The 21,497-nt window shown below is 43.6% G+C and overlaps 1 pseudogene; it reads left to right on the top strand.

Annotated features, from left to right (window-relative positions):
• Positions 1-21,497, top strand: part of LOC132406571 (unconventional myosin-Va-like) — a 140,452-nt pseudogene that overhangs the window by 89,573 nt on the left and 29,382 nt on the right.

The raw sequence follows: 21,497 nt of genomic DNA, 5'->3' as shown, positions 1-21,497 counted from the left end.
GTGAAAACTGTTGATAAAACAATACAAGATTGATACAGTATTTGTTCCTTCCTTAATATCACATTTCAAGTGTAAATACTTGCAAAGGTGACTATAACTACATTACACTAAGGTGCAGTATACAGGGAGAGTTTACCTGCTCCATTGACTACTTTAAATACACTTCCATGCAAACTATCCGCGACTCTTTAACTAACGAAAGCATAAACATTATCTACCGTCGTTACCTCTAACAGGATCAGCATTAACATCTTAGTTCAATATATCGATTATCTATTAACTTACAGCGTTGCTCTCACTGTGATTTCTCATGCCTGCAAAACTGCTTGTGCTCAGGTGAGCCTCGTGGAAAGCCCCCACCCTCGCGCTAATTTCAAACCGGTGTTTTCCCACAAGACGCGGCGAAACCGGATGTGACGTCATCGCATGCCGATATATTTTACATGCAATGAATATACTTTAAACACTCCTAATTCTAACTAGAAAATACTATTGAATGAATTACTAAGCGAAAATATTATAAACTAAATAACTGTCGTAAAGACAGCACAATCTCTCTTTAAAATCTTGTTGTTTACCTGCACTGCACTTTCTCTGTAGGTGTTAAATTTCTTTCTGCATTGCTGTTGTTTTACCTTGTTCAATCTCATTGCGCTGTGTAATTTGATCTGTTTAAACAGTATGCAAGACAAGCTTCTGTGACAGTGATAAGCCATAGACACAAGTGATTCTGCAGATGCTGGAGCTGTCCTCTCCTCACCTCCATCCCTTCCTTTCATGGTCCACTCTCCTCTCCTATCACGTTCCTCCTCCTTCAGCACTTTTCTCTTTCCACTTATCAGTTCCCCTTTCTCTTCCCCATCTGGCTTCTTCTCCCTTCCTTTCCAGAACAGATGAAGGGTCTCACCTGAAACCTCGACTGTTTATTCCCTTCCAAAGATGCTGCCTGACCTGCTGAGTTTCTCAAGAATTTTGTGTGTGTTACAATTGTAAACTGCTTCTATCTATAAGCTAATGGGACCAAAACCTTGCACTCTATCTCCGGTTAGCTTAACCAATGTCCTGCCCAATGATGACTATAATTGAAACCTCTAGCCCTGTGCGGTAAGGGCCAATTACCTTTCCAACAAATAGCTGCAGTTGGCTGGTAACTTGTTGCATTGCCGTAAGAACACGTCTTTCGTTCCTCTGTTCACCCGTAGGTGCCTTCCGTCCACCTTTTGATTCCTGTTATTCACATTCAGGATTTTCCGACATTAATCTCCACTCGCTAATTTTTTATCTGCTCACTGTTTCTCCAGATCTTGCTGCAGAGACCCTGTTATCCCCATCGCAGCAGGTCTCCCACCAACTTGTTGCCAAGCTTCAAGACCTTGCATTCCACCTCTAGCTGTTATACTTTTCTGCATTGTACTTGATTTACCTTGTTCTACCTCAATGCACTGTGTAATGACTTGATCTGTATGAACAGTGTGCAAGATGAGCTTTTCACTGTCTCTCAGTACATGTGATATTAATAAACCAATTTCTTTAAGTCATTAATTACAGTTAAAAATAACTGAGGGCCAAGTGCTGATCCTTGCAGTATCCCACTAATTATGTCCCATGAACAGGATGCAAGGTGTATTTTTCACTCTACCTCAGCACATCTGACAATATTAAACTAATTCCAGCACATCTGTAGATGTGAACTTCCTACTATTCAGGACATTTACAAAGACAGATGTGTAAAAAGGGCCCGAAGGATCACTGGGGCCCCAGTTCACCCCCAACCACAAACTGTTCCAGCTGCTACTGTCGGGGAAACGGTACCGCAGCATAAAAGCCAGGACCAACAGGCTCCGGGACAGCTTCTTCCACCAGGCCATCAGACTGATTAATTCATGCTGACACAACTGTATTTCTATGTTATATTGACTGTCCTGTTACATATACTATTTATTATAAGTTACTATAGATTGCACATTTAGACGGAGAGTAACTTAAAGATTCTTACTCGTGTATATGAAGGACATAAGGAATAAAGTCAATTCAATTGTTACTGGTCTTCATTCTTTGCCAGCAAAGCACAACTCTTGAACTCCGTCCCCACTTCTCACTTGGTAAAGCTGCCAGCATAATCAAAGATCCCAGCCCCAGGCATTTTCTTTTCTCCCCTCTCCCATTGGGCAGAAGATGCAAATGCTTGAAAGCATGCAGCATCAGGCTCAAAGACAGCTTTCATCCCACTGTTACAAGACTATTATTATAGTACAATAAGATGGACTCTTGACTTCTGAATCTACCTTGTTATGATCTTGCACCTTATTGCCTGCGTGTGTTGCACTTTCCCTGTAACTGCAACACTTTATTCTGTGTTCTGTTATTTTCCCTGGTGCTGCCTCAGTTCACTGTGGTAATGAAATGATCTGTATGGATGGCATGCAAAACAAAAATTTTCACTGTACCTCAGTCAATAATCAAGGACAAGACCCACCCAGCCAACACACTTTTTTGTCCCACTTCCCTCTGGGAGAAGGTTCAGGAGCTTGAAGATTCATACGGCCAGATTTGGGAACAGCTTCTTTCCAACTGTGATAAGACTGCTGAACGGATCCTGACCCAGATCTGGGCCGTACCTTCCAAATATCTGGACCTGACCTGCACTACCCTACTTTCCCTTTTCTATTTTCTAATTATGATTTATAATTAAAATTTTTATTATATTTAGTTTGATTTGTACTTCAGGGAGTGCGAAGTGCAGAAACAAATATCACTGTGATGATTGTACGCTCTAGTATCAATTGTTTGGTGGCAATAAAGTGAAGTATAAAGTACATGTGACAATAATAAACCAAGTGGTACTTTCACGTGCCCTCTGGAAAGGATGATTGAATATATAATATGATTAAATTGTTTGAGTTCAACTGCCTTTGCCTGTGAATGATGAAGACCTATATATGTTTGGTGGCCACTTTATTAGGTGCACCTGCTCCTTAATGCAAATATCTAATCAGCCAATCATGTGGCAGCAACTCAATGCATTAAGGCATGCGGACATGGACAAGAGGTTTTTTTTTTAAACAGCCTGATACGTCCTTCATCTCTGTCTGTCCCTACCATCACACACAGATGTAGAAGGATTCTTCATTGCTGTTCCTATAATAATTTTTTTTTGAGCAGTCAGGGTTGATAACCTTGAGCTGAACCCCTAACCTAGAGGAGCAAGTGGACCACTCTTAGTCTGGCCTCTGCCCTTTGACCCGTTTGGCATCAGCAACCCTACCAAGAGTGAAAGCACAAGGCTCTGACTCCAACCAGCATGGCTGTCCAGGTTGCTGAGGGACACAAACCCTATGGTCCACTTGGAGGTGGTTTGCTTGTTGTTTAGCCTGAACATCAGAATGAGGAAGAAATGTGATCGAAGTGACTTTGACCGTGGAATGATTGTTGATGCCAGACGGGGTAGTCTTGAGTCCCTCAGAAACTGCTGGTCTCCTGGGATTTTCATGCACAACAGTGTCTAGAGTTTGCAGAGAATGGTGTGGAAAATAGCCCAGTCAGCGGCAGATCTGTGGGTGTAAATGCCTTGTTGATGAGAAGGTCAGAGGAGAATGGCCAGACTGGTTCAGGCCAGAAGGTGACAGTAACTCAAATAACCACAAGTTACAACGGTGGTGTGCCAAGGAGCATCTCTGAATGCACAACACTTTGACCCTTGAAGTGGATGGGCAGACGATATTGGGGTACCTAATCACATGGCCACTGAGTATTTCACCTGCAGCTGTTTTTGAGTTTGTCCCCCTTTCCACGTGAACAATGAAGCTCCATATAGAATCTTGATAGCTGACGTTTGCTGGGTTAATCAGTTTTGTTTTTAATATTTGGCGTAGAGTAAATACGAGCTTACAATAATGTGCTTAAAATGATTGCTAGTGTCAAGAACTTGAAAATGAGAACCACGAACTAAAGGATGAACTTATCCAGCTAAGAAAGGTTAATCATCCTGCAAGTGAAACCAGAGATCAAAAGGATGCCAGCTGTCATTTACTGCACCAACTGAAAACAGCTACCGAAGAGGCTGAAATGCTTAAAGAGGAACTGGTTTGGCTAAAATCTCAACTCATTACGGCAGAAAAGAAGGTTGAGGCAATGAAAAATAAGGTGGGTATTCTACTTAATCTCCGAGATATCCTCAGAGATTTGCTTTGACAGGAGGGATATGAAAACTTTAGAACAGGTGCGGGATTGCAGTAATGAAAGTTCCAGTTCACATATTTACCATCGATATAACCTTAATCTGACTATTTAATAATTGACCAATAAAATAAGTGCAAACCATCTAAAATGCAAAGGGAATTGAGCTCAAGGGCCACGAGGTAATGTTGCAACTCTATAACACCTGGTCAGACCACACTATTGTGTTCATTGCCTCATGATGGGAAGGATGTGGAAAGTTTAGGGTGCAGAAGAGACTCAACAGGTTGTTCTCTGAATTGGAGAGCATGACCTATGAGGATAGGTTGAGCAAACTAGGGCTTTTCTCTTTGGAGTGAAGGAGCATTGAAAGGTGACTTGATAGAATCAGAGGCGTCATTTGAGTGGACAGCCAGAGACAGTTTTCTCAGAGAGGAACGGCTAATGCCATGGGGCATAATTTTAAGGTGATTGGAGGAATATTTAGGGAGATGTCAGATGCAAGTTTTTTTAAAATATGCAGATTGGTAGATGCATGGAACCCTGCTATGGGTGGTGGTAGAGGCAGATAAACTAGGGACATTTAAGAGACCGAAGGTTCTGTACTGTTTTATGTTATACATTATTGTTGAGTTGCTTTTAGATGCAATGACAAGAGTTTTGGTGGGAGAACCACAAGCTGATGGCTTCATGTTACGATAACTCCAAGTGAATAAGTACTTCAAATTATTGGTATTTACCAGTAACATCACAAAGGAACCCACCCACACTGCTCATGGACTGTTTGTCTCTCTCTGATCAGGGAGGAAGCTATGTAGCATCCACACCACGATCACCAGACTCAAAAACAGCTGGGTTCCCCAAGCAGTAAGGCCAATCAACACCTCCACCCACTAACCCACCACCTCCACGCCTCCAATCACCACGACTTTACCAATTCCTGTCAGTCACCTTATGTACAGACACTCCTGTGCCTAGCATCACTTTATGGACATAAAATCAATCTACATATATAAGCTATCTTATGTATTTATATTTATTGTGTTTTTATTATTGTGTTTTTTATCTTATTGTGTTTTTCTTCTGTGCTGCATTTACACTTGTGTACTGGAAAAGACATGAAACAATCTTGATGACTCCTGAGCTGAGTCACAAATTGAGTTGTGTTTTAAATTGATCCCTTTTAAGGGAAGAGATGCAAACAATGGTGTCATTTCCTTTTTGAGAGTATTGTCTGTCAAACTCGATTAGTTTATTTATGTCAGGGGTTCCCAACCTTTTTTATGCCATTAACTAATACCATTAAGGAAAGGGTTTGTGACATCAGGTTGGGAACTCCTGATTTAGGTTGTTTGAATAAACGCTGTACAGTTTAGACTAACCTGAAGACATTGCCTTTCCTCCTTGGTCCCTTTCTATCACCTACATATCCTGCAATTAACAGAGTATTTCCTGTTTGTAGGCTACCATGGCTGATATTTTTGGATTACCCAAAGATGGAAATAAAATGTCTGAGGATGATCTACGATGTGCTTATGATGCAGTCCGTGTCGCCAACAAGTAAGTAAACGAGGACATGGAGAAGTGGATGCATACTTTTGTAATCAATGTGTCCTTGAAGTTTTCCCTTCGTTCTCTCGTTTTGTTATTGTTTTCATATTGGGATGTGATTCAGCCAGCCACTAGTTTCTCCACCACACATCTATGAAAGTTTGTTAAAGTTTTAGATGTCACTCTGAGTCTCTGCAGACTCCTAAGGAAGTGAAGTGCTTTCGCACAATTCCTTGACCTAATTATCTACGGTACACTACTGCAAACTTGCTGACCCATCAACCAATGGATCAGTTTTTACCCTTGGCCATAATCCTTGATGAACACTTCTATAAAACCAATGGGCAGTTACCGTAACATTTTGCTACACCAGCGGTCGACGTGTAATCCCCGCCACTGTCTGTAAGGAATTTGTACTTCGTCCCTGTGACCACATGGGTTTCTTCCGGGTCTTCCAGTTTCCTCCCACAGTCCGAAGATGTGCAGGTTGGGTTCAGTGAGTTGTGGGCATGCTGTGTCGGAGCTAGGAGTGTGGTGACACTTAGATCCAAGATTGTTAAATATCATTTCCATTTCACAAGTGTAAAGGAGAACAAAATAATTGTTTCTCTGGATCTGATGCAGTATAAAGAACTAAGATAAAGAACAATAATAAAACAATATTAAAACATATGACAGCCTATTTTCATTGTATGGTCATAAAGTAACATTGGGTACAGGAGTGTCTCTGCATACGGTGACTGACAGGAACTGATAAAGTTGCCCCCAGCACATCTTTGGACTGTGTTGGTCATTGATGCAAGCAACAAATTTCACTGTATGTTTTAATGTACATGTGACAAATAAATCTCATCTTTTATCATTTGAAGTGTGTGGTGTTAATTTGCCCAAACTGTGGATATTACAGCAAGGTTACACCATGGCCTCTGAGTTTGGTCAAAAAAAAATCATCATTTAAAATGCAATTCCTCTCAATTCAGAACCAGTTTGATGTCACTGACAAGTATCGTGAAATTCAGTGTTGTGTGGCAGCATTACAGTGTGATACATTAAAAAAAGTACTCTAAATTATAATAAGAAATTGCAAACTTGTTCATGGTTTAATTCAATGTCCATTCAGAAGTTGAGGTAGAGGGGAAGAAACTGTTCCTAAAAATAAAGTGTGTGTCTTCTCCCTGATGGTAGTAAAGGGAAGAGGGCATGTCCCGGGTGATGAGGGTCCTTACTGGTGGATGCTGCCTTTCATTTGGATACAATTTATTGAAACGTGTGCAGTGCTGTCTGTGCTTACAATACAAGAAATCATCTGTTTGATCAGCCTCTGTACCCTTCTCATCAATATTAATTACTCCCCATCAACCTTTGACCTGGAAATTTTAATGCACAATTTCAATGTAAAATGTGCTTATTTTGTCCTGATTTTAAATTCGGTGTTTCCTTTCAGTATTTGGTTTGACGTTAATTTCATCTGCTCTAATTTGCAATCTCTCAGTTTGGATGTAATTTATTTGTCAGCCTTCTGGTCTAATTAAGATGCACATTTGTTCGCCCACATTTGTATCCCAGATGCCTCCCTTTGCCAACCCCCTCGTATCTACTTTGCAGCAGTATCATCTCTCACTATCAGTAATTCGCTCTGTACCGCTGAAAGACGCAGGGGAGCATGCACTGGTGATTAATACCCATTCTCTGTGAAGAAATGTGGAGCAGCATGCGCAACGTGCTGGAGGAACTCAGCAGACCAGCCAGCATCTACGGGGGGGGGGGGGGGAACATGGGAACATTTCAGGCCGACACCCTTCGGCAGGACAGAAGGAAAAAAGCTGAGGAGTGGATTTAGAAGATGGGGGGAGGGGAGAGAGAAAGACCAGGAAATAGGTGAAATTTTGAGGGGGTGGGGAATGAAGTACAGAGCGGGGAAGTTGATTGGCGGAAGAGACAGAAGGCCATGGAAGAAAGAAAAAGTGAGGGAGGCAATGGGTGGGCAAGGAGATAAGGTGAGGGTGGGAAACGGGGGTGGGGAATGGGGAATAGAGGAGGGTGTGGGAGGCATTACCAGAAGTTTGAGAAACTAATGTTCATGTTGTTTGGTTGGACGCTACCCAAACGGAATATAAGGCGTAAGCTTGAAAACGAACCTGTAAACTGTGTGGTATAAGCTGGCGGTGAGGACATGTTCCCAGAAAGGATACATGGCTGTAGTCGTGGGTCTGGGTAAGCGCTTAGTCAAAGAGTTGGAGAGCAGCAGGGATCACAGCGGGGGAGCAGTGAGAGCGGCTTTCACTGAACTGTCGAAGGGAAGGTTTAAACTTCTGCAGGGTAGGCATCCCTGGAAGAGACTTCGCAGAGTAGTAATCAAATCACAGGTTTCGGTCCTCCTGGCTATGAACTCACAGTGAGGAACTGGTCTTTAAAGGCTGGCTACCCTAATCGGCAAAGTATCTAAAAATGAAGTTACACTAGTGCCTCTAAGTTGCTTTTTTAAAAAATCATTTAAAATGCAAGTCCACTAGCAATTCAGAATCAGACTGATATCACTAAGTTGTGAAATTTGTTGTTTTGCGGCAGCGATACATAAAAATACAATAAATTACAATAAGAAATGTGTATTAAAAATTAAGTATTGCACATATTGCAATATGTGTTTCTTTCTTGTACGTACCTTGAATTTATCCATTGGTCTCAGGGTAAATTAGCTTGATATTTTTATTAAGATAACTTTTTAGAGACTGTAGTGGGGGTTACCACCCTGGAGTCCCCAGACACAGTGATGCACCATCAATAATTCTCTCTGAGACGTAAAGGCGAGATATCGGCTTTTATTGACTAGAAGAAGGAACAAGCAGTAGTTGACCACCATACTACATCCTGGAGACTGAGAGGCCGGGCTCAGGCCTCAATCGCCTTTATACCAGGATCTGTGGGAGGAGCCACAGGAGCAGTCAGCAGGGGGTGGGGATGTCCAGACAGGTATATGTAGTTCACCACACACAGCATAAAAAAGGTTGGGACCCTCTGCTCTGTAGTCAGACATTAGGAACTAGGACACCACATTTACCTTGTCTGTTGAGTTCTCCCTTTCAAAGTTCCAAGTATATTTATTATCAGTGTGTGAATGCCATGTACAACCTTGAGATTCCTCTTCTTGCAGACAACCACAAAACAAAGAAACACAATAGAATCCACGAAAACCCCGTCACAGCAAAACCAACAAGCATCCAGTGTGCAGGGAAAAAAGTCAAATTGTGCTAACAATAAAAAAAAGTAAACAAATAATCCACAGAACATGAAAGACAGAGTTGCTGAACGTGAGTCCAGGGCCACAGAGCCACTTTAACACTGAGGTGACTCCTGCACCTCGCACCCGATAGTAGTAGCACAAAGAGAGGCTGATTGGTGCAATTGAATGCATCACCACCTCGGGCACACACAAGCTCTCTGGCTCACAGACAGATGACTATGTAGAATACTTTTAATGAATCTGGTGATATTGAGTGTCTTTGGAAGTCGAGAATAAGCCTCATTCTTCCCTGCCATCCACACGCATACATAGTCCTTTAAGCCTAGGACAGGCCACCAGCTGACACGGACTCGGGCCTGCAGGCTCCTGGCTTTGACCTCCCCAGTGGACTCCCAGATATTCGCAGACTCTGCCCATCATTTGACTTCCAGATTTCCGATTTGATCCTTCGCATAGATCCCAGGACACAGTGACCACTGAACACAAGGCCTCGATCTCCAGTCTCACCGGTTCACATTATCCATTAAGATGGTCCTATCTGACCCCCATTCATCTAAACCCTTTCAAATGTTTCCTGCCTCAGCTACTTCCTCTGACCACTCATTCCATATACACCCCTCCCTCTGCATGAAGGAGTTGCCCTTCGGGCTCCCTTTAACTCTTCCAACTCTCACTTTAGACCTGTGCTCTCAAATTTCTCGTTCCCATTCCCTTGGGGGTGGGGGTGGATGGAGAGACTTCATTCACTAATCTACACCCCTCATGACAGGTCACCTCTCAAGCTTCTACCCTCCAAAGTTCTGAAGGGTCTTGGCCCGAAACATCAACTGTTTATTCCCCTCCTTGAGACCCTGCCACCTGATGAGGCCCCCCAGCATTTTGAAATGGGTTCAACTGCAACATTGAAGTGAAACTTGGGTAAATATTTGGATGGGAGGGGTATAGAGGGCTATGGTCCAGAGGCGGGTTGATGGGACTAGGCAGAATAACGGTTCAGCATGGACTAGATGGGCCAAAGGACGCGTTTCCACGCTGTAATGCTCCATTACTCTATGTAATAAGTACTCTGCACTGGGCGGAAAAGTATTGTTTGTGATATTAGCGTGAATTGTCCAGCCAATTTCTTTAAGTAACACACAAAATGCTGGAGGAATTCAGCCAGTCAGACAGCATCTGTGGAAGTGAATAAACAGTTGACGTTCCAGGTGGGGGCCCTTCATCAGGACTGGAAAGGGAGGAGGAGGAAGAAGACAGAATGGTAGGGCCGGGGGAGGGGAGGGGGAACAAACTGGAAGGTGAGAGGTGAAGCCGGGTGGGTGGGGAGGTGGGGAATGAAGGAAGAAGGGAGGTGATTGGTGAAAAGGTAAAGTGCTGGAGAAGAAGGAATCTGACAGGAGAGGAGAGTGGGCCATGACAGCAAAGGAACGAGTAGGGGCACCAGGGAGAGGTGAAAGGCAGGTGAGGAGAGGAGGTAAGAGTGGGGAATTGAGGGGAGGGGGTGAGGGCAGAAAAAATTACTGGATATTGGAGAAAATAACGTTCCTGCCTTTCCATAGATGCTGCCTGAGCTGCTGACTCGCTCCAGCATTTTGGATTTCCAGCATCCACAGAATCTCCTGTGTTCCTCATTGAAGTGCTGTTTCTGTAGATGGTTAATCTGCTGCGGTGCTGTTTGTATTCCCAGGCATCTTGGAGACGTTTTTACAGTCACTGCTGGCACCATCTGCTCCAATTGCCATAAATATACCTTGTTCGTCACAAAGCAGCTCCTGTCAGCACTTTTATTTTCAGGAAGTTCGTTCTTGAGCATGTTGCTAAAGCTACTTTGTTGCTACCCTCAGCCTGCTGCCCCAGCACACCACAGCAAACATGATAGCACTGGCCACCACAGACTCGTAGAACATCCTCAGCATTGTCCGGCAGATGTTAAAGGACCTCAGTCTCCTCAGGAAATAGAGACGGCTCTGACCCTTCTTGTAGACAGCCTCAGTGTTCTTTGAGGGTGGTGAATCTGTAAAATGCACTGCCATTGACGGCTGGGGAGGCCAGATCACTGGGTATATTTAAAGGTTCTTCATCAGTCAGGGTTTCAAAGGTTACGGGGAGAAGGCAGGAAAATGGGGTTGAGAAGGATAATAAATCAGCTGTGATGGAATCTGGTAGATTCCTCAGTTCCACCACGAAACAAGAAGCCCGTCAAGCCGAGAAAATTTAAAACCAGATTCTTTGAAAACAGTAAGAACATTTTTGTCAAATTATATTGTGGCAGGCACACACATTTCACTTGAAGTAAGTCAAGGTAACTTTTATTATCAATGTGCATGAATGTCACCATGTACACCCCTGAGATTCATTTTCTTACAAGCATTCACATTTGAACAAAGAAATACAGTAGAGTCAATGAAAAACTACACACAGACAAAAACATCCAATGTGCAAGTGAAGACAAACGGTACAAATACAAAAGGAGATTAATAATAAATAAGTAAATAATCCTAAGAGCATGAGGTATGGAGTCCTGGAAAGTGAGCATCCTTTAAACACCCCCTTTTGGAATGTGGCAGCAAATTATGTTAGAATTCTCGGATGTAGAAAAGCAAGGACACTTAAGGTTATGGCGAGGGAGGATTAGGCTAAATCTTAACATAATAAATCTTAGAATCTAGCAGCTGCTTACAAGGAAGCATTTGTTACCTAATTGTATTTCCCTCTTGAGAAATTGCTGGTGATCACGGGCCATGTAAAAGTAGGTTTGTGACATGGCAATCTTTGAAAACCTGTCCCCGTCTGCTGGAGATGCAAAACCAAGCATGCTTCCTAACTTTTTACATCTTTAAGTCTCTCCACTGCATTCTTTTCCACAGAAAACTGCAGAGCCTAGGGAACGTCTGCTCATATCTACCATCAGCATCTGTCTTCATCTTCTGTCGACACTGGTGCTTGCCAGACAGTGTGATGCTCACTTATCGCACTCTGCTGTTCCAGTGTGACCCACCTGCTCTACAAACCTTGGCCAATGAAAGGCACTTCCACTGTTTCTGTGAGATTTTTAGAGTTCTGTGCTTGTCTTCTCTTCAAAGCTCCTTTGGTAACGTAGCAGTCAGCTCAACGCCATCAGAGTTCAATTCCACAGCTGTCTGTGTGTTCTCCTCGTGACCGTGTCGGTTTCCTCCAGCTGCCCTGGTTTTAGTGGTGTACGGGTGAGGGTCAGTGAGTTGTGGCCATGCTCTGTTAGCAGCAGAAGTGCACTGACCCCAGCGCAATCCTCGCTGACTTGATTTGACGCAAACGGCACGTATCGCTGTGCGTTTCAATGTACACGTGGCAAAAAGCTCCTGTTTAAATCTTTAATCCACTGTGTAGTTCGTCCTGACTGGTGTGGAGTTGGCAAGCAGAGAGCTTGCAGTGTGCATGGGCACTGGAGCGCCAGCCCTTATTGCCGCTGTATCCAGCTGCCATGATTACCTAGGCCTGCTGATGAGGGAGGAAGAAAACTGTACGCTGCAAGAAGATATAAATAGAGTGGCTAGAGGGACCAAAATGGTTTGCATCAGAATTGTGGGTTAAACCAGTCCTGCGGTTCGGTTAGTTTCACGCTGTTGTAGGCAGCTCCCAGGGATTTGTTCCCAAACCTTTTGTTGTGGACCCCTACCATTAACAGAGGGGTCCGTGGACCCCTGTTCTACAGTCGAAGAAGGCGCGAGGCCTCTTACGGCAAGCTCTGTGATAGTCACACGTACTGTGCCTGTGACCAGAGGGCACAACCTCGGAATAGAGGGACTTCCCTTGAGAACACGGATGAGGAAGAATTCCTTCAGCCAGAGGATGGCGAATCTAAGGAATTCATTACCACAGGCAGCTGTGGAGGCCAAGTGACTGGGTGTAGTTAAAGCAGAGGTTGATGGATCTGTGATTAGTCAGGAGGCTGTTGAAAATTGCGGGGAGAAGGCAGGAGACGGGATAACAAATCAGCTGTGATGGAGTGCAGAGCAGACTTGTTGGGCTGAATAGCCCAACTCTGCTCCAATGTCTTGTGGTCTTACTGTGGCAGAGAGATGATTTGGTGGGTGTCAGACTGATACATCCTTCCTGTGTTATTGCAATGCTGAGCTCCTCTATAAACAAGAAGTTGTTTATTTCCTCACTAATGAGCTACTTCATTCAGATTAGAAGGAACTGCAGCCCTGCTGAGCATTGAAGGACATTTCTACATTTGTGGCTCAGTAGAATGTCAATCTTCCACCCTGTTCCAGCTGCTATTTGTACAGTGCCTTGTCCACCCACAAGGAAATCCTGTTAAGCTTGTCTACCAGCCTTCAATCTGCAATATGACTGAAGTCTTTCTGATAATCAGCATTCCAAATGGCAGCAGTTAGTTCGACAGCCTCAGTCCTTCCAAAACAAGTTAGCCATCGCAGTTATTCTCAAGCGAGGGAATATTCCACCTCAGTCTCCTGCCTTCTCCCCGTAATCTTTAACACTCTGACTAATCAAGAACCTATCAACCTCTGCTTTGAGTATACCCACAGCCATCTATGATAACAAATTCCTTAGATTCGCCATCCTCTGCCTAAAGAAATTCCTCCTCATCTGTGTTCACAGTGAGCACTTTATTACACCTGCGTTTTAATGCAAAATATCTAATCCAATCACGTAGCAGCAAATCAATTCAGAAAAGCATGCAGATGTGGTAAAGAGGTTTAGTTGTGCAGACCGAACATCACAATGAGGAAGAAATGTGATCTGAGTGACTTTGATCATGGAATGATTATTGGTGCCAGTTGAGGTAGTTTGAATATCTCAGATTGCTGACCTTTCGGGATTACCTCACACAGAGTTTACAGAGAATGGTGTGAAAAACACAACCATCCAGTGAATAGCAGTTCCATGGGTGAAAACACCTTGTTAATGAGAGAGATCAGAGAACAGCCAGACTGCTTCAAGCTGACAGGAAGGTGACAGTAACTCAAATAACCACACGTTATAACAGTGGTGTGCAGCAGAGCATCTCTGAATGTACAACACGTTGAACACAGAAGTGGATGGGCTACAGGAACAGAAGGCCGCAAACATTCAGAAACACACAGTGCCACTGGGTGTATAAATCTCTGTTTAGACCACACTTCAAGTTGTGTTCAGTTCTGGTCACCTCATTACAGGAAGGATATGGAAGCTTTAGTGAGGGTGCAGAGGGGATTTATCAGGATGCTGCCTGGCCTATGAGGATGGTTGAGTGAAGTAGGGCATTTCTCTTTGGAGTGAAGGAGGATGACAGGTGACTTGATAAAAAATATACAAGATAATAGGCATAGATCAAGTGGAAATGGGTAAAATGAGGGGTATAACTTTAAGGTGCTTGTGTTTTGAAAAAAAAAACAACTGCCTATGACTCTCTCCGCACTTTTCTCTGGAGCGGTGGGTGTGTGGAACAGCCTGCTGGGGGTGGTGGTCGAGGTAGATGCATTAGGCTGATAAAGGTGACTCTTAGATGTGCCACACTTGTGGATGAACGCAATAAGGGTTATGTAGAAGGGAGGGGCTACTTGATCTGGAAGATCGGTAGAGTTGACACATCATGGGCTGACGGGCCTGTACTGTTCAATGCCCTCTCCTAGTCATCTCCACCGGGTTCGTTCATAGTCTGACCCGGATGCTCTGTGATGGCACTCTCACTCTGCTTTCAATTAAATGAATTCACGACATTCAGTGCCCTCTTCTAATTAATCTCTTTTCAGTGATGGATGCATGTTACTAGTAATGGAACAATATAATTACATCATAACTCGTTTGTAAAGGAATGAACTGTAGTTTCATTCATCGTCGTTAAAATCCTGTGGTTGGGGCTCTGAATTTCCTCTCCTGACAATTGAAATGGTTTTGTTTTCTTCAGGACTTACTAGAGCAGATGGAGGCGCAGGAGAGGACTTTACACAAGCTGAAGAAACAGTTACAATCCATGGAGGAGACAAGTACGTCTCACATTGATGTTTGACGTGATGTGTTAAGATCTGGTATATTTTAAATCATTTATGCTGCAGGGGTCCAATCACAAACACAAGAAAATCTGCTGACATTCATTATGCCAAACAACGCACACAAAATGCTGGAGGAACTCAGCAGGCCAGGCAGCATCCTTGGGAAAGAGTACAAACAAGAGAAAATGTGCAGATGCTGGAAATCCAAGACGAAAGGTGTCGGCCTGAAATGTCAACTGTTCACTCTTTTCCGTAGATGCTGCCTGACCTGCTGAGTTCCTCAGCATTTTGTGTGGGTGTTGCTTTAGGGGAGTCTGTTTGTACACATTTTATACAGTGGGCCTGATTGAGAAAAGTAGAGGATAACAACTTGAAGAATTTCAAAGATCAAGGATGTACTTCATTTGCCATTTACATTTATTATGAATTTGCTGTGGTTTGTTGGTCAGGGTGTGACATGCAACAAATATCAACAACATTCAACAATTACTCAGAATAAAGAATTGTATAAAATATGGTTAGACATATGGATATAGAACAAATGTGCATAAATATCTAAATACCAGCAGTAGACAACATTATAAAAAGTGGTTTAAAGTGTTTACAATGCAGTAATGGGGTATAGATTGGGGGTGCGGGAACTAGAATGGTTGATCGGATTAACTGTCTGGGGGAAGGAACTTTTAAGATGGCATGAAGTTTTTGTTTTAATAGCGTTTAGTGCTTTCCCCAAGAGAGCTTTTGGAAAAGGCAGTTTGCAGGGTAGGTAGTGTCCACAATGACTTTTTTCCTTTTCACTTTGTCCTGAACACATACAAGTCCTGCAGTGAGGGCCCAATTAGGGAGAGCCAGTGTGGCTTTGTGCATGGCAGGCCGTGAGTTCTTTGACAAGGTGATGAGAGAGATTGATGGGGGTAGGACAGTGGAAGTTGTCTACATGGAGTTTAGTAGTTGTTTGACAAAGTCCCTCATAGGAGAAGATCCCTCATAATCCAGAAGATTAGGATGCATGGGATCCACAGTGAATTGGCTGTTCGGATTCAGAAGTGGTTTGCAAGTAGAAGACAGAGGGTGGTGGTTGAAGGGACTTGTTTGAGCTGGAGGTATGTGATTAGTGGTGTTCCACAGGGATCTGTGCTGCTTGTGATGTATATAAATGACCTGGAGGAAATGTAGATGGGTGGGTTGGTAAATTTGCGGAAGATACCAAGATTGTTGGAGTTGTGGACAGTGTAGGACTGGCAAAGAATACAGCACAGCATGGTATAGACCAGTTGCAGAAATGGCAGGTGGAATTTGACACAGATAAATGTGAGGTGTTGCACCTTGGTAGGGCAAATGCAAGGAGACAGTTACACTGTTGAGGGCAAGACCATTAACAGTGTTACTGAGCAGAGAGATCGTGGAATCCAAGTTCATAGCTCCTTGAAAATGGCTTCACAAGTCGATAAGGTGGTTAAGAAAGCTTATTGAATACTTGCTTTTATCAGTCAAGACATTGATTTCTAATGTCAGGAGGTTATGTTGCAACTTCATAAAATTCTGGTTAGATCATATCTGGAGTATTGATACAGTTCTGGTTGCCCCACTATAGGAAGGATGTTGAGGCTTTGGAGTGAGTGCAGAAGAGGTTTACCAGGCTGCTGCCTGGTTTGGACAGCATGTGCTATCGTGAGAGGCTGGATAAACTTGGGTTGTCTTCTCTGGAGTGTCAGAGGCTGAGAGGAGATCTGACGGAGATTTACAAGATTAAGAGGCATAGAGTGGATAAAATATCTGTTTCCCAGGGTTGAAACATCTAATACCAGAGGGCATGGATTGAAGGTGAGACTGGGTAGATTCAAAGGGGATGTGAGGGGCAAATGTTTTTTTCACTCAGTAATGGATGCCTGAAATGCACTGTCTGGTCTGGTGATAGAGGCAAATGCATTAGAGGCTTTTAAAAGGTGTTTGGATAGACACATGGATGGAGGGATATGGACATTGTGTACAATAGGTAGGAGAGATCAGTGTTTGGGTGGTTTTGATTCACTTTAGAGCTGGTTTGACACATTGGGCTGAAGGGCCTGTTCTATGTTCTAATCTAGACTGTAGTTAATGATCTTTTCTGCTGAAGTTCGCTGTAGTTTTTGTTTACATTGTGAGAGGATGCTGCAGCAAACCAGACAGAAATGGCCAATTTGAGGATGCTCTCTGTGATCCCCTGAACTGATCTGGTAACTTATTTTAATCTGACTTTTTAAAGATTAGTTTCACAACACCAATTCTTTGGCTGAACATGGAGTTAAACGTAGACATATTATACTTGTGGATATGTTGACCTGTTTTCAGTGGGGTGCTGCCTGTGTGCTAAGCTGTTGTCTTGTTTACTATAATTAAACCCAATGCTCACTGAACAGTAATAACCCAGTTTTGCTTTTAATAAAAAATAACAATTTCACCTGTTCTGCTTCCTGTGCAACCTTGGTTTTGAAAATCCCCCCTGCCCCTAAATAGCTGCTGAATCTTGTTAGAAATGAACATCAGCCAGACTTGGACGTACCTCCAGAGGTGTTGCCTACTGCGTGTTGACACAATTTCATCGGGGCGTCACGATAGCATAGCGGTTAGCGCAACACATTTACAGCTTGGGGCATCGGAGCTCCGAGTTCAAATATAGACAATAGACAATTGGTGTAGAAGTAGACCATTCGGCCCTTTGAGCCTGCACCGCCATTTTGAGATCATAGCTGATCATCTACTATCAATACCTGGTTCCTGTCTTGTCCCCATATCCCTTGATCCCCCTATCCATAAGATACCTATCTAGCTCCTTCTTGAAAGCATCCAGAGAATTGGCCTCCACTACCTTCCGAGGCAGTGCATTCCAGACCCCCACAACTCTCTGGGAGAAGAAGTTTTTCCTTAACTCTGTCCTAAATGACCTACCCCTTATTCTCAAACCATGCCCTCTGGTACTGGACTGTCCCAGCATCTGGAACATATTTCCTGCCTCTATCTTGTCCAATCCCTTAATAATCTTATATGTTGCAATCAGATCCCCTCTCAATCTCCTTAATTCCAGCATGTACAAGCCCAGTCTCTCTAACCTCTCTGCATAAGACAGTTCAGACATCCCAGGAATTAACCTTGTGAATCTACACTGCACTTCCTCTACAGCCAGGATGTCCTTCCTTAACCCTGGAGACCAAAACTGTACACAATACTCCAGGTGTGGTCTCACCAGGGCCCTGTACAAATGCAAGAGGATTTCCTTGCTCTTGTACTCAATTCCCTTTGTAATAAAGGCCAACATTCCATTAGCCTTCTTCACTGCCTGCTGCACTTGCTCATTCGCCTTCAGTGACTGATGAACAAGGACTCCTAGATCTTTTTGTATTTCTCCCTTACCTAACTCTACACCGTTCAGATAATAATCTGCCTTCCTGCTCTTACTCCCAAAGTGGATAACCTCACACTTATTCACATTAAACGTCATCTGCCAAGTATCTGCCCACTCACCCAGCCTATCCAAGTCACCCTGAATTCTCCTAACATCCTCATCACATGTCACACTGCCACCCAGCTTAGTATCATCAGCAAACTTGCTGATGTTATTCTCAATGCCTTCAACTAAATCATTGACGTAAATCGTAAACAGCTGTGGTCCCAATACTGAGCCCTGTGGCACCCCACTAGTCACCACCTGCCATTCCGAGAAACACCCATTCACCGCTACCCTTTACTTTCTATCTGCGAACCAGTTTTCTATCCATGTCAATGCCTTCCCCCTGATGCCCTGAGCTTTGATTTTACCCACCAATCTTCTATGTGGGACCTTATCAAATGCCTTCTGAAAATCGAGGTACACTACATCCACTGGATCACCCCCGTCTAACTTCCTGGTTGCATCCTCGAAAAACTCCAACAGATTAGTCAAGCATGATTTACCCTTGGTAAATCCATGCTGGCTCGGCCCAATCCTATCACTGCTATCTAGATATGCCACTATTTCATCCTTAATAATGGACTCTAGCATCTTCCCCACCACCGATGTCAGGCTGACAGGTCGATAGTTCTCTGTTTTCTCTCTCCCTCCTTTCTTAAAAAGTGGGATAACATTAGCCATTCTCCAATCCTCAGGAACTGATCCTGAATCTAAGGAACATTGGAAAATGATTACCAATGCATCTGCAATTTCCAGGGCCACCTCCTTTAGTACCCTAGGATGCAGACCTGGGGATTTGTCAGCCTTCAGTCCCATCAGTCTTCTCATCACCGTTTCCTTCCTAATGTCAATCTGTTTCATTTCCTCTGTTACCCTATGTCCTTGGCCCATCCATACATCTGGGAGATTGTTTGTGTCTTCCTTAATGAAAACAGGTCTAAAGTACTCATTAAATTCTTCTGCCATTTTTCTGTTTCCCATAACAATTTCACCCAATTCATTCTTCAGGGGCCCAACATTGTTCTTAACTATCTTCTTTCTCTTCACATACCTAAAAAAGCTTTTGCTATCTTCTTTTATATTCCTGGCTAGCTTGCATTCGTACCTCATTTTTTCTTCCCGTATTGCCTTTTTAGTTAAGTTCTGTTGTTCCTTAAAAACTTCCCAATCATCTGTCCTCCCACTCACCTTAGCTCTGTCATTCTTCCTTTTTTTTAATGCTATGCAATCTCTGACTTCCTTTGTCCCCCACTGTGGCCCCTTTCCCCCCTTTGAATCCTTCCTTCTCCAGGGGATGAACTGATTTTGCACCTTGTGCATTATTCCCAAGAATATCTGCCATTGCTTTTCCACTGTCTTTTCTGCTAGGCTATCCATCCAGTCAACTTTGGCCAGCTCCTCCCTCATGGCTCCACAGTTTCCCCTGTTCAACTGCAACACTGACACCTCCGAGCTGCCTTTATCCTTCTCAAATTGCAGATAAAAGCTTATCATATTATGGTCACTACCTCCTAATGGCTCCTTTACTGCAAGATAGCTTATCAAACCCTGTTCATTACATAACACTAAATCCAGAATAGTCTTGTCCCTGGTTGGCTCTCGTACAAGCTGTTCCAAGAATGCATCCCGTAGGCACTCTACAAACTCCCTATCCTGTGGTCCAGCACCAACCTGATTCTCCCAGTTCACCTGCATGTTGAAATCCCCCATAACTACTGCGACATTACCTTTGCCACATGCCAATGTTAACTCCCTATTCAACTTGCACCCAGTATCCATGCTACTGTTTGGTGGCCCGTAGACAACACCCATTAGGGTCCTTTTGCCCTTACTGTTCCTCAGTTCTATCCACACAGACCCTCCTTCTCCTGACCCTATGCCCCCCTTGCAAAGGACTGAATCTCATTCCTCACCAATTGTGGTGTCATCGGTAAGGAGTCTGTACTTCTTCCCCATGGAATGTGTGTGTTTTCCAGGTGCTCCGGTTCCACCCCTCCCCCCCACATTCCAGTGACATACGGGTTGGTAAGTTAATTGGACATTGTAAGTTGTCCCATGATTAAGCTAGGGTTGAATCGAAGGATGCTGGAAGGGCTTGAAGGGCCTATTTCGTGCTGTCTCCCAATAAATGAATAAAAAAGTTAGTCTTTGTAAACTGTTCCTGATTAGGCTGGGGCTAAATCGGGGGTTTCTGGGTGGCACAAATTGAAGGGCTGGAAGGGCCTATTGCGCACTGTATCTCAATAATTAAAAAAAGTACTTTATTTTTAAATGCATTTCTGTAGCTCTGGGCTTTGATGGGACGGGATTGCTAGTTCCACTCCCAGTCCTCCTTTGCAACCGGGGTTGGGACTGTCCATGGTGGAGTTCTTCTGCCTGCACATGATCCATCCCTCCATCTCCTGAATATCCATGTGCCAATCTAATAGCATCATGGATGTTTCTGTCATCTTATTTCTACCCTGGAAGTTTGGCTCCCAGCTGTTTGATGTTTGCAATTGGAAGATCAATATTGGTCAGAATGCTTGCTGCTGCATGGTAACCTCAATGGTCAACAAGTAGTGACCACTAATTGTAGATTCTTCCACAAAAGAAAACCACCTTCCTTGTCCACTTGGTGAAGATCAGGATCTGTTTTGTTGCAACCATCTTGTTTCTCTATTAAATTCCATCATCTCTAACCAAATCTGTCTGTCCTTTCCTCCTAAGGTAAGTATTTCACTCCAACTAGAGTAAAATGTTGGTAATCTGCCATCTAATTAATGAGAATAAGCTTAGCTATCAGCATTTGGCTCACTGGCTGCTGATTCTCATGCTCCTTTAAACCAGGGGTTTATGCCATGGACCCCAGGTTGGGAACTCCTGCTTTGAACTTGCTGGGGCCCTGTTCCTGCTTTTCCTTTACGTGGTTTTGGTTGATTCTCCCTTTAGCACAACAGAGCCACAATTCCCCACTCTCATTAGTATACTCAGACCCCTGCCAGAATCGTTTATTTATTTATTGGGGTACAGCACAGAATGGGCCCTTTGAGCCACACTGCCCAGAAGCTCCCAAATCAACCTGAACCAAATCATGGAACGATTTGCGATGATCAATTAGCCTACCAACTGGTAGCTGTGGGAGGAA

The sequence above is a fragment of the Hypanus sabinus genome, chromosome 16 (genome assembly GCF_030144855.1).
Source record: "Hypanus sabinus isolate sHypSab1 chromosome 16, sHypSab1.hap1, whole genome shotgun sequence".
Taxonomy (NCBI): domain Eukaryota; kingdom Metazoa; phylum Chordata; class Chondrichthyes; order Myliobatiformes; family Dasyatidae; genus Hypanus; species Hypanus sabinus.
This window is presented reverse-complemented; position numbering and strand designations above follow the sequence as displayed.